A 17028-nucleotide genomic window follows, 5' to 3' on the forward strand; every position below is an offset into this window, starting at 1 on the left:
AAGAGAGAGGCAGCTCTGATGAAAACGTTCTCAAGAGGGGCCAGGAGAAGCTGGAGCAAGTCAGGGGGCTAAAAGGACTAAGCTGAAAAGACTTTGGAGCTTTGAGAAGCAAAGATTGAGCCCAAGATGCCCAGTCCCACATCCCAGCAGGCCTCCCTTTAGTGTAGAAGGAACAGCCCTTGTTCTGTGGGCCTCAGGGTTTAGGTTAGCACTAATTTGGGGTTTTTTTTTATGGCCACACCCACAGCATATGGAAGTTTCCGGGCCAGAGACTGAATCTGAGCTGCAGCTGGGACCAATGCCACAGCTACAGAAATATCAGGTCCTTTCACCCACTGAGCTGGGCTGGGGATCGAACCCATACCTTCATAGCAACCTGAGCTGCTGCAGTGAGATTCCTAACCCACTATGCTACAGCGGGAATTCCTTATTTATTTATTTATTTATTTATTTTATTTTTGTCTTTTTAGGGCCATACCCATGGCATATGGAGATTGCCAGGCTAGGGGTCTTATTTGGAGCTACAGCTATGGGTCTACACCACAGCCACAACAACGCGGAATCCAAGCTGTGTCTGCGACCTTTAGCACAGCTCAGGCAACGCCAGATACCCAACCCACTGAGCGAGGCCAGGGATCAAACCTGAGTCCTCATGGATGCTAGTTGGGTTCATTTCCACTGAGCCACGACAAGAACTCTGGGAATTCCTTTTTTTTTTCCTTTGGCTGCACTCGTGGCATATGGAAGTTTCAGGGCCAGGGATCTAACTTGAGCCACAGCAGTGACATGCCAGATCCTTAACCTGCTGCATCCCCGTGGGAACTCCTTTGGTGAGCACTATTAATCACACTTAGGATGGAGAAAGGACTGCCTTTATAACTTGTCCATAGGTACGGCAGGTTGCCTTGTCAGATACTGAGCTCCCCAACTCTGGAAGTATGCAAACATTTTCCCTGGCCAAGATGATATCAGGCTCTCCCTGCATTTCAGCTGGAGCTGAAATTCCACATGCTGGAGGGAGGCCAAGACTTCCAGGCCCTCAGGATCAGGACAGCCTGCCCTAAACCATCCTCCAGGTCTTACCATTCTAAGTGGCTCTGCCCCTCATCTTCACCCCCTAAGGCACCCATGACCGCAGGCAGTGAGGACTGGGGTAGAAACCATGTACAGGAATTACAACCCTGTGTTCTGGGAAGCTGCCAAGGCTGCATTCTGGAACATCTATCTGCAGAGAGCAGGTGTAGCAAGAGAAGCAGGGGCTCCAGGACCAGTGACTCCCTTTTCCCTGATCTGTGATCTTGAGCTGGTGCCTACACTTTTTTTTTTTTTTTTTTTTGCTTTTTAGGGTCACACCCATGGCATTTGAAGGTTCCCAGGCTAAGGGTCCAATGGGCACTACAGCTGCTGGCCTCCGCCACAGAAACAACCAGCAGAGTCTGCGACCTACACCACAGCTTATGGCAAAACTGGATCCTTAACCCACTGAGCGAGGCCAGGGATGGAACCTGCAACCTTGTCGTTCCCAGTCGGACTCATTTCTGCTTCGCCACAACAGGAACTCCTGGGGTCTACGCTTCTGATGTGCCTCTGTCAAATCAGGCTAATGATAGAGTTCTCTCTCTCTATGGGATGCTGCACTGAAATGCTCAGAGCACTGGGCTCAAGTCCAGTTCCCTTCCCTTGAGATAAGTGTCTTGGGTTGGGTTCTCTAGAAGCAGAGCCTGAGACAAGGATTCAAGTGCTTCAAATGCTGAGAAGTGCTCCTTAGAAAGAACCGGTAAGGAAGGGAGGGATCGGGATAGGGCAGGGGGAGGAGCTAAGCAAGGATGGGGTCCAGGCTGGAGACTCGTGCAGCCTGATCCCACCACCAGCTCTGGGGTCTGAGAGTTAGCCCCAACACAAAGCAAGGGGTGGGGCTTCTGCAGCCCGCAGACATCAGTCACTGGCTGTGGGCTGTCCTTGAGGGGCAGGAGGGATCATAACCTGAGCAGGGTGGCCCCCATTTGGCCAAGGAGAACTGCGGCCAAATAGGAGGGCCACAGAGAACTGTGTCAGCTGTGAACCATTTGCAGCCAGTGTTCACAGCAGATGAGAGAAAGCTGCGCTGGACGGTAAAGGGATCTGTGTAGGGCACCAACATGAGCTGGCCATTTTATTATATTTGAAAATTTTTTTATGAGGTTATTTCCATAGGGTTCAGAATTCCCTAAGTACAGAAAGCAACAGAGTGAAAAGTCACCTCCCCCCACCACCTCCCGGGCCCCCACAGCCCCTCTCCAGAGACAACCACTGCATCTCCCAGCTTCCTATCTATCCTTTCAGAAAGAGTCCACATACATTAGAGTCTCTTCTTTCACACAAATGACAGTGCACTATACACACCATTTTACACCTTATTTTTCTCCTAGCAACACATCCTGGAAAGCATTCTACATCAGGACTTAGCTTTGTTTTCTGGTACCTAGCATGCCACAGCATAGCTGTAACATTAAATTTAGCTAGGTATGCGTATGGACAATTGAGTTGCTTCCAGTCATTTGCTGTTCCCACGGTGCGCCCGTGAATGTTTTCGTGCATCCCTCACTTTGCAGGGCGTGAGTCTATTTGCAGGATTAATCTCTAGAATCGCTGCACCCAACTGGGTGTGCATGTGTAATTGGACGGACATTGGATGGACGTTGCCGAGTAGCCCTCATGGAGGCTGGAAAAGTCCACATTCCTACAATCATCAGTTCATCCAGACCCTCTTCACCCAGAGAGTAGTCCTTCCTAACAACAGCTCAGATGCCAGCCTCCTACCTCTGTGGGCTCTGAAGCCCACACCCCCGACTCCCTTGCCCGGATTGGCCTTGTTCATCATTCCATAGCCCCTTTACCTTCTAGCTTTCTGTGTAATTGACTTATTTACCATGTTCATTGCTTACAGCTGGATTTCCGCTATGAAAATGGAGGGCCCTTGAGGTCAGCGGTCTTGGTCTATCTGTACACTGATACCTCCTAAACACTGAGAATAGTGTCTGATACAGCGTAGATACTCAACAGATGCTCGTTGCTCGTTGAATGAATGAATTGATAAATGAATGAAGGAAACAAGCAACCACTACACCATTCGTATTGTCTTTCCACTGGGGGTCTGGGATTAGGGTTTATACCCAAGTGCCTCCAACACAGGGATGGGCAGGGACCTTGGGTGACTGCCAGACTAGCAAAAGAAAAGGCTGTGCCACACTTAGAGTCTGTCCATGATCCATCCACCACACTGTACCTGGAGCTCAGGCTTCCAGGCTCTGCTCAGAAACCACCTCCTCCAGGAGGCCTGCCATGCTTTCACCTCCATTGGCTGTCCCTCTGACAACATCTGTGTCCACATCTGTCTTCTGCCTTCGGAGCAACGTGGAGGCTGGAACTGTGCCTTGGTCATCTCCCGATCCCCCAAAGCCTGGCACCAAGACTATGGGAACAGGACTATGACTTGGGCAGGGCAGAGGGCCCTCAACAGAAGCTGCTGGGTACTATCTGATGGGTCACCATGGCCACATATTCTTTGATAAAAGACCTTTTTAAAAGTCATGAGATTTATAAGGAGGTTCTAAAAGAAAGAATAACAGGAAGTGGAGGGGGGCTGAGTTTAACCCTGTGTTTGAAATATCTTATAAAGCAATCGTAACCAAACAGTATGGTAGGGATTCTAAATACAGGAACCCGTATCAAAGGAACAGAAGGAAAGATATCCCCCCAAACTCTGTGTGAGAACCCACTTATTAAATGCTGGCTAGAATGAAGCCACCCTGCTCCAATCTCTCCCTGACATGCACAGCAGACAATGAACAAATATTTGGTGAACGGATGAATATATTTGGCGCTGAGCCAAATGCTTTCCATAAAAGATCTCCTTTAACTCACAACAGCCAATGAAACCAGTAACATTTTCCCTGTTTCAAACCATGGGAAGAGGTTGAGAGGATAAAGTGTTGCCCGAGATCACGCCACTGGGGAAAGGCTGCACTGCCGAGCAGTCTGTTTGCTTCTTGGGCTTGGTCTCTCCCACGAGGCTGTGAGCAACTTGGCAGTGGGGCTCACGGCTTGGCTGCACCCCACTACATAACCAACCATCCACCCGGGCCTGGCACATGATAGTGTTTGGTAAGTATGTGCTTGTGGTTCAGAGGGGGAAGGATCATTTACAGTGAGCAGTGGGGAGCAGCACTTGGGGGGGGTCAGGAAGGAACAGGGAGCCTGGATGTTGGGGTACATGCCTGTGGTAGGGAAGGGGTCAAGCAGTGGGTCCCTATGAGGTCCTCAGAGCTCCCTCAAGGCTCCCTCAGCCTTCGGTCACTTGTTTATTCCAATAAGAAAGAGCTGCCACATGCCAGAGCAAAGCTTGCTTCCTGCTTCAAGAAAAATCTAAGAAGTTGGTGGAGGTTCCCAAGGCAGGGCCTCATCAGCCCCTCTTTGGTTTGAGTGCTTTGCATGGTTCCTGGGAGCACAGGACTTGGACCTGGCTACTGAGCAGCTGTGGAAGAGGCCCCAGGATGGTGGCTGGGGGTAGGGTGGGGTCTATCCTCTGCCCACCTCTGTCCAGCATTCCCCTACTCCGAGCCCTTGGGGGTAGGGGGAGGAAGGAGGGAAGGGACCCCGAAACCCCCCACAAGGCTTCCCCTGGCTTGACCTCCCTCAGCCCTCCTCTTGTTGGGGGGTGGGGGAGTTGGCGCTTTCTGGAGAAAAAACTTGCAAGCCAAGGGAAGAAGTCACAAAGCCTGGGCACAGCAGAGCCTCCTCCTCCTCTGTGTGCACAGAAAAGATCAAAAACGCCCACACGGACACCCACCACACAGCGGTGATGCTGAACACAAAGGTATACGATGCACACAGTGTGCCCAAGTATGGCGACAACATGTGCCCCACGAACCAGCGGGGGTCCATGTCACATAGAACAGAGCATGCAAGACTGCTCAGTCACACACATGCATGGACAACACATGCATGGACAACACATATGTGGATAACGCAAACCAACACAGACCCAGGTGTCCAGAGCACAAGCATGAGTACACACAGCACAGACACTTTATGTGACTGGTACACAACACCCCCAGCCCGCACACACAGAAAAGGAGGGGATGTCCAGATGTGTATAAATATACCACACATCTGCAAGTGAATGTAAATATAACTCACGGAAGTGTGCACACAAACAGATATGACACAAGCATGCAGGGACACACAAAGCAAAGGCACCCAAGAACTTAAATTTTGTGCATATTTCCCAGTTTGGCAGCCCCTCAGTCAAAAATCTTTTTTCACATCACACAACCTTCCATATGCTTTAAAATGTGAGAAAAAAAAAATGGAGAGGGCAACAACAGCCTAAGAATTTCCATGAAACGCCAGGAGAACATCTCTTACCACTGACTGGAATAGATTAATTTTCCCCATTTCATATTCTAATTATAATTCCTGTTCCCATCGCCATCTTCAGTCGTCATTACAGCTGGAAGATTGTTCTGCAAAAGCCAGCCCTTCATCCTCTCTTCCCAAGAGTTTTGTCATGGAAATGAGTTTGGGAATCTGAAAGAACCCACATTTTTGCAAATATCTGTGTGGGGGATAACCCTTTCATGACGGCCACCAAGGAGAGGCTTCTGAAGGGTCTCTCTCCCCACAAAGTGTGCTCCCCTTGGTGAAAGGGGCAGTGGAGCTCCTAGTCCAATAGCCACCCACCGACACACATACACACACGGACACACACACATTGAAAAGGATAGATCCCTTTTCTATCTTTAAGCAAACTAAGCAAATAGGCAGCCAAGGTGAAAGATGAGATGACCTGATTTAAGTGGATCAGATGATGCCCGCTCGAACTGTGCCAACCCTGGCAAGCTCCGCAACTGCTGGAAGCATCAGTTTCCTTATTCTTATGTCCCACAGAGTCACTGGTTCATAGGAGATGTGAATTAAATATCTGTGGGATGGACAAATGTGATAACTGTGTAGATGAATGGCTAGAGGAAAGAGAGGGAATGAAAGATGGGATGGATGGATGGATGGATGACGGATGGTATAAACCAGCACAGCCTGACAGAAGTATAAAGCAAGCTACATATGTAATATAAAATTTTCTAGCAGCCACAGTTTAAAAAGCATATATAAACAGGTGACATTAATTCTAAAGACATATCTTATTTAACCCAATGTATTCACAGTACCATGATTTCAACATGCAATCAATAGAAAAATTGTAATTTAGATGGTCTAAAGTCTTGTGTTGGTACCATCTTTGAAATCTGGTGTGCATTTTACCTTTAAGTACATCTCAGTTTAGACTTAGCCATATTTTGAGTGCTCAAAAGTCAAAAGTAGTTGCCATAGCAAATAGAGAAGGAAATAGTTGGGATGGATAAGATGAACGGATGGATGATGGGAAGGTATATGAGTGGGATAGAAGGATGGATGGATGGGTGGATGGGGTGAAGATGAGTGGTCTAGGGAATGAATGGCATAGATGGGCAAGAAGGTGGACAAACAGATGACTCAATGGTTGGATATATGGAATTACAAGGTGGGATGGATGAATGGATGGATGGGTAGACAGGTGGTTGGGATGAGAGGGATAAAGACAAGGATGAATGAGATGGGATGGCTAGGTGAGTAAAAAGAGATAGGTGATAGGGAGATGATTTGGAGAGTGGGTAATATAAGGAATAAATTGTTGGAATGGGTGTGTAGGATGCCTGGGTTGATGGAATGGGTTGAATGGGTGGGTGGGACAGATAGGTCTGATATTTCCTCCTCACTCTGTTCAAACATTTTTGGACAGTGTTATGGCTTCTTAGAGTTGCAACATATCACTGACTCAAACATTCATCTTCAGCCGAGTAATCTCCAGATTCTAATGTATAGTTTCCCCCTGAACATTTCCCCCTTTTGGTCCATGTGCACCTCAAATTCAAAACACCCGACACTGAACTCATGACATATGTACGAGCCTGCTCTTTCTCCAGCAGTCTACCATCATGAGAGAACATGTCACCTTCTACAGTGTACATTAGTCAGTGCCCCTGGGGTGACTCCGGACCCCTTCTATCCTACATCTTCCTGATCCAGTCAACAGCAGAACCTTTCTGCTCAGCTCCCTCCCACCTAATACATCTTGCACCCTAGCAATCTTTTGGTAATCTTTTCACTGCTCACTGCTCAGATCAACCCCTATAGTGATACCATATCAGTAACTCTGGCATCCAGGATCCTCCATGACAATAGCTCTGACCTTCAGCTCCCACAGCATCCTTCAAGGCTGCAGGAACCTTCAGCACCCTTGCCTTTTCACACATTACCCCATTATCAGCCTGGAGCACCCTCCTCCTCCCTTTTTCTACCCACTGAAATCCAACTCTTCAGTTTCCACACCTGTAAAATGGTAATAATGATGGCACTTAATTATGCCTGCCTCATAAAGTTTTTGATATCTGTTATCAGATATCAGATATGAGTTAATATCTGTAATATAATACTTAATAATGGTAATGACTTTTGACAGGGGCTTAAGAAATGCTATCTATTTTAATACATGCTAATCTATTCCCCCTTATCAGCCCCAAGCCCCCTCAATCTTGCAGAAGACCATGTCTCCCACGTCACTGAGGCCAACAGATACCCCCTCGACTCTCTCCCCTCCCCTGTGTTCTTAACATCACACCTGTCCTGACCTCCTTTCCTTTAGTCTAAATAGGTGAAATGCCTCTCCCTTGCACTTTGACCCCACCCCTCTCATGTCTTCCCCTCGTTCATTCCCACTCATGGTCCTTGGTCTAAGACCCAATTTAAATATGCTGAAGCAAAATGATATCAGCCAATGCCTTTGCAGCAGGTACCAAACACCTACAATGTACTGACTACCACGCTTTCAACATTTGGGTTTGCAATGAATAAAGCTTGTAACAAGGCACTAAAAAGAGGTAAAAGCAAAGGGATTCTGAGGTCACAGAAGGGGCAACAGTTGTTGGTCATTGACCAGCATCTAGTGATTGTTTACTATGTGCCTGACATTGTATCATACTGTAAATGATAATGACACAGCCCCTCAAAGAGCCTTTGGTCCTTTGGAGAAGCTTGGGAGAATAAAGCATTCCCATTCCTCAAATCCGAGAAAGGAAGACAGGCCATTCTTTGGCCATAGTTCTAAGATAGGAACAAGTAACCACAAAACTCGTGTGAAGTTGGTCCCAATTGGTCAGTGACAGTTTTGCACCCATCTGGCCTTTGAAAGTCAAGCAATCAATAAGAGTCTCATTCCGAGAGCCACATGTCCATGGCGGCAAGTCAGCCTGTCCCAGAACATCCTGCTTCTCAAAGTTCCCCATCCCAGGACTCCATGCTTCCCCAAACCCTACAAAACTCAGCTCTTGCTTGATCTGGACAGAGTAGCTCTGCAAAAATATTACCATGAATTCAACATCCTGTTTCTGATATCGAATGATGGCCTCATCTTTGACAAATGTGACAACGGTGGGATAAAGTTATCACAGAGGAGTGGAAGAAGGGAGCCTTTCAAGAGAAGTATCCTGAAAAGGGTAATCGGGAAACTCCATGATGGAGGACACACAGGAACTGGTCAGGCAAAGAGGAGAAATATGACATCTGAGGCAGCTATGAGCACAGGCCAGTGGGTACCTACTCTACACCAGACATCATCCAGACCTGTGCCTGGTCATCTCATTGAAATACCCCAGAAATCCCAAGGCTGCATGACCAAACTCCCCAACCATCCTGAGCAAGGCAAGGCTCAGGGTGGTTGGGAAGCTTATCCAAAGCCACCCAATCACTTCCACACCTGACCTTGCCTTCAGGTACCAAAGCAAAAGTTGTGTAGAAGCTGCGGCCCCTCCCCTCTGCACAGAGGCACAGATCAAAGACCAAAGATGCACAGTCCTCAGCCCAGCCAGTCGCAGACACCAAGAAATGCACCTTCTGGAGATCTAAAGAGGAAACAATCAAAGCAGCATACACTGCTCCCACCTGCCCCCATGCTGGGCTGTGAGAACACCTGTTCTGCACAGATAAAACGCAGCTCAAAAGACAGAGGCAGCAAATGTGGCAGCTGCACCCTGGGCCTTGCCGAGAGTGCGGTTTTATGTGGAAGTCTCAGAGAGAGATAACACATCAGACCAGGGACGTGGTGGGGGAGGCGGGGAGAAGCGCTGCACAGATGGAGCAGGACAGTGAGAGGGCCTCAGGTTCAAACTCTGACCAGGCCCAGTGTGCTCATCTCCAGGCCTGCCATCACTTAAAGAAGGATGACAGGAGTTCCCGTCGTGGCGCAGTGGTTAACAAATCCGACTAGGAACCATGAGGTTGCAGGTTCGGTCCCTGCCCTTGCTCAGTGGGTTAACGATCCGGCATTGCCGTGAGCTGTGGTGTAGGTCGCAGACACGGCTTGGATCCCGCGTTGCTGTGGCTCTGGCGTAGGCCGGTGGCTACAGCTCTGATTCAACCCCTAGCCTGGGAACCTCCATATGCCGCGGGAGCAGCCCAAAGAAATAGCAAAAAGACAAAAAAAAAAGAGAGAAAAAATAAAGAAAGATGACAGCGCAGTTGTGACAAACATGGGCTCTAACACCAGGCTGCCTGGGTTCAAATCTTGTGCTTGCTTTTCGAGCTGTGCAACTTTTTAACTAAGTTACTACGTTTCAGTTTCCTCATCTGGAAAATGGGTATGACTATCATTTGGATTAAATAAATGAGTTTATGTGCTTAGAACATTGCCTGGTTCACAGAAAGCACCCAAAATTGTTAGCTATTACTTATATTACTAGTTAATCATTACGATGCCCCTATGAGGTTGCTATAATTGCCTCTCTTCTGCAGATGAAGACACTCAGCGGGGCTTCAGGAAAACCTTTGCAGTCTTAAGGATAGGGAAGACACCTTATGCCTCTGCCCATTATATATAATTTGAAATAAAACTTGTAAATTAAAATCTTTGTCAGAAAGTCCAGCTGAGGGCTAATCTTTCCGACACTGATGACTTCCGTACTTTGTTCCTGAGCATCAAACATCAATGTCTTTCCAAAAAAAAAAAAATGTCTTTCCCTAGTGCTTTCCCAGACGTGATGCTTATTCTTATTCTGCCCATCAAGAAATCCAGTGCTATGACTGAGGCCCAGAGAGGTTGAGAGGATCTACCCAAGGCCACATAGCCAAGATGTGCCCAAGCTGAGTCTTCAGTCCAGGCTGATAAAACCCTAACATCCCACAATGCCTTCCCACCAATTCCACTATTTCTTTCCTTTTTTTTTTCTTTCTTTTTATTATTTATTTATCTTTTTAGAGCCACACCTAAGGCATATGGAAGTCCCCAGGCTAGGGGTCAAACTGGAGCTGTAGCTGCCAGCCTACACCACAGCCACAACAATGTGGGATCCAAGCCGTGTCTGTGACCTACACCACAGCTCATGGCTATGCCGGATCCTTAACCCACTGAATAGGCCAGGAATCGAACTTCACGGATGCTAGCCAGATTTATTACCACTGAGCCACAATGGGAACTCCACCCCCACTGTTTCCAAGCTGTGTGGACCAGAGAATGTGACCTTGTGACTCTGGGTAGGGGCCTTGTCTACAAATATGGGACATGGCCTGCCAGGACAGGCTGGGAGCACTCCCTCGAGAGCAAGCCCAGTGTTGTGGCTTTGCAAGACCTGCCCCCTCACCACTGACAAGAGTAAACTTGGATGGTGCCTTTTGCATTATCAATAAAAAAACATCGGGAGGTGGTGTAAAAAGACAGTGATCAACACAAGTTTGGGACCAGAGTGTTTCCAGGCACCGGCACCCCTGGGAGGTGAGTACCACTGCCCCCGTTTTACAGACGAGGAAGCAGGGTGTCTCCAGTGCCTCTCACCCCAGCCCTTCTAGACCTGAGCTGTCCACATGGTGGCCACTGAGCATTTGGAATATAGCTGATCCAAACTGAGAGGTGTCTACATGTAAAATACATACCAGGCCTCAAAAACTCACAACAACAACAACAAAATGGATGTAAAATGCCTCACCGATATATTTATATTGATTACATGCTGAAATGATAATATTTTGGGTATATGAGGCTAACAAAAATATATTATTAAAATTAATTTCACCTGTCTCTTTTTACTTGTTTATTTATTTATTTTTGCCATTTCTTGGGCCACTCCCGCAGCATATGGAGGTTCCCAGGCTAGGGGTCGAATCGGAACTGTAGCCACCGGCCTACTCCAGAGCCACAGCAACGGGGATCCAAGCAGTGTCTGCGACCTACACCACAGCTCACGGCAACGCCAGATCCTTAACCCATTGAGTGAGGCCAGAGATCGAACCCTCAACCTCATGGTTCCTAGCTGGATTCATTAACCACTGAGCCACGACGGGAAGTCCTCTTTTCACTTTTTTAAATGTGACTATTAAAGAATGTTCAATTACATATATAGTCTGCACTATAGTTCTATTGGATAGTGTTGGTCAAGATGCTGTCCCTGCCACTATAGGCCCCAGACCCAGAGCCTTGGAGAACGAAGAGTCCACATTAGCAAGAGCTGAATCCAATGCTCTGTGATTGATATGGGGAAGCTGAGGCCTGTAGAGAGAGTGACTTTTTTTGGCCACACCTACGGCAGGCAAAAGTTTCTGGGCCCGGGATTGAATCCTGAGCTACGGCAGTGACCATGCAAGGTCCTTAACCTGCAGAGCCACCAGGGAACTCCAAGAGTGATTTATTTAAGGCAAGAGGCTGATACAGAGGCATTTGCTCCTTCAATAAATGTTCACTGAGTTCCAGGTGCTGGGATAGAGCAGAGGACAAAATGGGAAGCCACATCCCAGCCCATAGGTGACATGGTGATGATGCATGACTCGTTGCTCAGCCAAGACCCCTGGGGGCCTGGGCAGCTAGACTTGGCACCAACCCCTCAGTTCCCCACTATCAGCTCAGAGATGCAGCCAGGAAGACACAATGAAACTCCAGTTCCAATCCGGAGCAGATCCACCTCAAAGACCACTTCTGAGCCCCCCTCCCTGGGCACTAGCCAGCTGCAGCTGCCAGGACAGCCCGATGGGCAGCATCACCCAGCGGGCACAGCACGGCTGCCTGGCAGGCCTGTGGTTCTACCAGTGGTGGTAGCTTACACACCGTCCACATGACTGCAGATTTATGGCAAAAATTATCCTCTCTCTCAGCTCCATTTAAAGCCATTTGGAGCTCGCTCCCATCCCCGATTATAAATCTAATTGCACATTCCAAACAGACAAGCACTCATTAAGCTTTAATTATGCACATGTTGTTTTCAACAAACATTTTCATTTGGCCGCTGTGAGGGGGAACGGTTCCAAGGGGGCTGCAAAGCCAGCCTGTGGCTGGAAGGAGCTAGGTCCTGGGAAGTGGGTCAGGGAGTGGTCCGACGAGACCGTTCAAGAGCAGGGCCCAGACCCCACTGGACTGGGCTCAGGACTTGGTGGCCTTACCCCGGGCTTCTGCTATAGGAGACGTCACCGCGTGTGTTCTCAGCTGGTCCCACCTGCAGCCCCCAGCGCGCCAGAGTCTCCTCTAAGCTGGAGCCAGGGGGCCTCTCTGGGGTGGGGAAGAGGGATCCACATTCCCAGCTCTGAATGGTAAACCCTCCCCACCCACCAGGAGCGGTGCCTGCTCCCACCCACTCCCCACCCCGAGCTGCAGCCAGAGCCATCTTCCTCCAGCACCATCCATTCCCTCATTTGTCCACTCACTTATTCCACCGCTACAGACCAAGCATAGACTTGATCGGGCAGTGAGGGGCCAATGGGGATGATGACAGATAAGGCCCCTGTCTGGTTCTGCCCAGGTCACTCTCCAAGGTCCATCTTCCCCACTGGGGAAAAGTAGAAATTCTTTTTTTTTTTTTCCTTCTTCTTAAAGGGCCGCACCCGAGGCATATGGAAGCTCCCAAGTTAGGGGTTAAATTTGAGCTGCAGCTGCTGGCCTACACCACAGCCACAGCAACGGGAGCTCCAAGCCACATCTGTGACCTATAATAGCTCAAGGTAACACCAGATCCTTTAACCCACTGGGCGAGGCCAGGAATCGAACCCGCGTCCTCATGGATACTAGTCGGGTTCTTAACCCACTGAGCCACCTCAAAATTCTTTACTGTAGCACTCAAACACTTAAGAACCTGCATCCTCCCAGCCTGACCACCCAGGATGGCCTCCCATCCCCCTCTCACAGTTCTCCCCTGCTCTTCCTTTCCGAGATGTCCTGAGCTCCCAGAATGGACCACGGGCTCTCTCTGCAGCTCTGTACTCCCCGCCAGAATCTCCCTTCTCATTCTCTTCCTTGCAGTTAATTCCCATGTGCTCCCATGTTGCCCCTCCAGGAAGCCACCACTGATACCCACTCCTGGACCAGGCCGGCTGCCCCTCTGCTTGGCAGAGGCTATGGAAGCATTTATTAGACCATAATGCTGTAACCAACAGCCACAGGCTCCTAAGAGCAGCCCGCCCCACTATTTCCCCATAGCATCCTCTGCTCCAAGGGTTGGGAGGAGAGGCACCCACTCACTGTGGAGCCTTGAACAAGGCCTTCCTCTCTCTGGGCCTCAGTTTTCCTTTTTGCACATGGAGAGGATGAATGGGCAAAGCTCTCGGGACCCCTCACAGTTCAGTCATTTCTAAGGTTGTGATTTGTCCAGAAGCTAGGCCTTTCTCTCTCCACCTAAAGATGGCCCCGAAGCTCCCAACCCAGGTTCAAACATTCAGCCATGCCCCTCAGAGCAGGGGGAGCTCTCCAAGCCACATCTAGAGTGGGCAATGGTGCCCATCCAGAGAAGGGGGACAGGGACCATGGAGAATGCTGAGGCCACTCCCGAAGGAGCTCTTGGAAAAATAAGCAAGGAAAATAAATGCGTGTTTAAAATGGATATCAAGCTCCATTCACATCTGATGGTTACCTGTTGGTTTAGGGCAGCATCCCTGGAAACAGACTCAGAGTGACATCTGCCGTTTGGAAGTTTACTGGGGAGCATCACAGGAGAGCAAGGGAACCAGGTGGGCAGAGGGCAAGCTGAACTGTGATATATTCCCAGCCGAGGCCTCAGCCTGTCCCCAGGAGACTCTGGAGCTGGGATGGCTCTGCAGAGAGGTCCCAAATTGAGGCAGGAGCCGCTGCAGTCCCAAGGGGGCCACTCATTGGGTCCCAACAGGGGAGGATGATTGATAAGCTTGGACAAAGGCAATACTCAGGGAGAGACTTGGCTGTGAGTGGCAGCAGCCAACACTCTCCACCACTGGCAGAAGGAGCATCTCAATCAGGGAGTGAATGGATTGATTTACAACAGCATCTGCTACAACTATGATCATTTATTCATTTTAACCAATCTGTGCAACATTTATAGCCTGCTTACTAGGAGCTAGGCACTTTTTTTTTTTTTTGCTTTTTAGGGCTGCACCTGTGGCATGTAGAAGTTCCCAGGCTAGGGGTTGAATTAGACCCACAGGTGCCAGCCACAGCCACAGCCAAAGCAAAGCCATATCCGAGCCACGTCTGCGACCTATACCACAGCTCATGACCACGCCAGTTCCTTAACCCACTGAGCGAGGCTAGGGACTGAACCTGCATCCTCATGGATACTAGTCAGGTTTGTAACTGCTGGGCCACAATGGAAACTCCATAGACCCTCTTAATCGATCTCCAATTTTCAGCTCATGTAATCCTTACCATAACCCTACAAGGCGAGTTACAAATGATCCCATTTCACAAATGAGGAAAACTGAGATTAAGGAGCTTGCCCAAGGCTGCACAGCTAGTAAGCGGTGGAGTCAGGATTCAAACCCAGGATGTCCTGAGCCGACACTCTCACCACTGGGCTGTGCCACCTCTGTGGCCTTGCCCCGCTACCTCACAGAAGCACAGAGCGATCCATCCCCAGCCTCCTGTGGTCAGCGGCCTAGAGCCTTGGGCTGCCCAGTGCAGTATTTGTGCTTGACAATTATCTATCACCCGAGCGGTTGGGAACAAGTCCCAAAACTGATCTTTGCCAAAGACAATTAACTAAAAGCCACATGAGCATACGTTGTGGGGACTGTGGCAAAGGGAGGAAGTGTGGCGGAGACAATGAAAAGCAGATGATTTGGAAGATATTTTCTCCCCGGCACTACAAAACAAGCCCTCAATCATGCCACAAAGGGCTGGTATTGTTGGAAGGGAAATATGTCAACGACAGCGATCAATCACGGGGCGGTTTAAAAAAAAAGGAAAAGGAAAAAAAAAAGTCTTTTGAAATTGTAATTTGACCTAGAAAGGTTTTCTAGGTCACCTGAACTTGGCACTTGTGCCTCTAACCCCAAAGCCTGACACAGACAAAGTACCAAGTTTACTTCCTTCTGTCAGGCTCCGAAAACACAGGAAATGATATCTGTAAACACTGCCACTATATTTTTTTGGTACTGCATTAAAATCTGCCCTTGGACTCGGGAACTGAGAGAATACCGGAGCAGAGCAGTTTGGGAAGCCCAGGCTTCGCGCTTAGCTGCTCCGTGGCCATGTGGCCCTGTGGCCGGGGCTGGGACCTCACCTCTCTGATTCTCAGGTGCCTCCCCTATAATGGGGATGGGACTGGCAGGGCAACATGTGCTGCCTGGCCGTGTGCAAGCACACCGAGGTGTCCTGGAAAGGCTGGATGCCCCTTGCCACCACCTGCCACCCCCTGCCCCCGCCCCCCGCCATGCCTAGGCTGAGGGCCACCCCTCTGATTTGGACTTTGGAACCCCTGTGCCCCAGGTATGGGCTCTCCCTGGGGGCCTTGCAGCATTGAAGCCAGGAAGTAAGTTGGGACCTCTGTCCTAACAGGTCTTTTCTCCCCAGAAAACAGAGAGAGAGAGAGCAAGACCCATGCCAAGGCACAGCATGTGCCAATGCACAGCTTCTAATTCATCTTAACTATCGAGCCTCCCAGTTTAAGATAGATTATAGAACCTCAAGGATGACAGGTTCTCAAGACGCCTTCTCATCCCACTGGGGACACTGAGACCAGGACTGGTAGACGGCCCCCAGCGACTGGCAATAGCATGCCAACGGTTACAGCCACCATATTCCCGGGTCCCCTGAGCCTGTGCTTCCAGAAGATGGCAAAGTTAGCCTGTTACCCTCAAAATCCCAGGTGATGGGGAGCATCCATGCCTTCCCTAATCCCTGACCTGAGAACCTATGATGTACCACCCAGCCGTGTGTCAGGCTCTGAGGGTACCGAGGACACAGAAACAATCCCTAGGGAAGCTTGGGGTCTGGAGATAGGACAGGCACCAGCACTGATGACAGCCAGGGTGACGAGGCATTTGGTAGAGATAAGCCAGGTGAGACAGATGATGCCCACCTGCCAGGTAAAACACCAGAGTGATCAGAGAGCTGGGAGGGTGAGAAAACTGGTGTGTGTGTGTGTGTGTGTGTGTGTGTGTGTGTGTAGGTGTGAGGTGGGCTATGGTGCACAGTACACAGGCAGAATCAACACTTACTGTAAAAAAAAAAACAAAAAACAAAACAAAACAAAAAAACATGGCAAGAGTCTAAAGCAGTATTCCTAAGAGAAGAGTAATGGAAGGATGCCATCTAGTTCAGCCAGAGATAAAACATTCTGTGAAGCAACAGTTAAATAATTAAAAGAGGGGCGTAGCAATGTCAAAGGAGAACTTTCAATCAGCGACACAGAAGAGAAGGTGCGGAATTCGACCCACCTCTGCATGGAAACACATCACGGTTAAGGAGGGGCACTTCGTCTAGGCCAGGCACCGCGTGATGTGCTTTTCTTATGATGTTTCACTCAATCTAAGCCACGAGCCTCCGAGCCTAGGAGCCTGCGAGGGAGATGCTATGACTCCCTTTTACAAAGAAGAAAAGCTTGATGGGAGCAGTGTGCTTGCTCCAGGGTCACGTGCCTAGAAAGTGGCCAAACCAGAATCTTACCTCTGCAAGTTCATGCTCTTAACAGCTCTTCTATTTTGTCTCTTCTCTTGGAAATAAAGAGACAA

General features: G+C 49.2%; 1 protein-coding gene across 2 annotated transcripts in view; it reads right to left on the reverse strand.

Moving 5' to 3' along the window:
* The window catches only part of TOX2 (TOX high mobility group box family member 2), a 144648-nt gene that overhangs the window by 86959 nt on the left and 40661 nt on the right, over positions 1–17028 (reverse strand). The gene's annotated exons all lie outside the window — the stretch shown is intronic.

The sequence above is a fragment of the Phacochoerus africanus genome, chromosome 3, assembly GCF_016906955.1.
Source record: "Phacochoerus africanus isolate WHEZ1 chromosome 3, ROS_Pafr_v1, whole genome shotgun sequence".
In the NCBI taxonomy this organism is placed as follows: domain Eukaryota; kingdom Metazoa; phylum Chordata; class Mammalia; order Artiodactyla; family Suidae; genus Phacochoerus; species Phacochoerus africanus.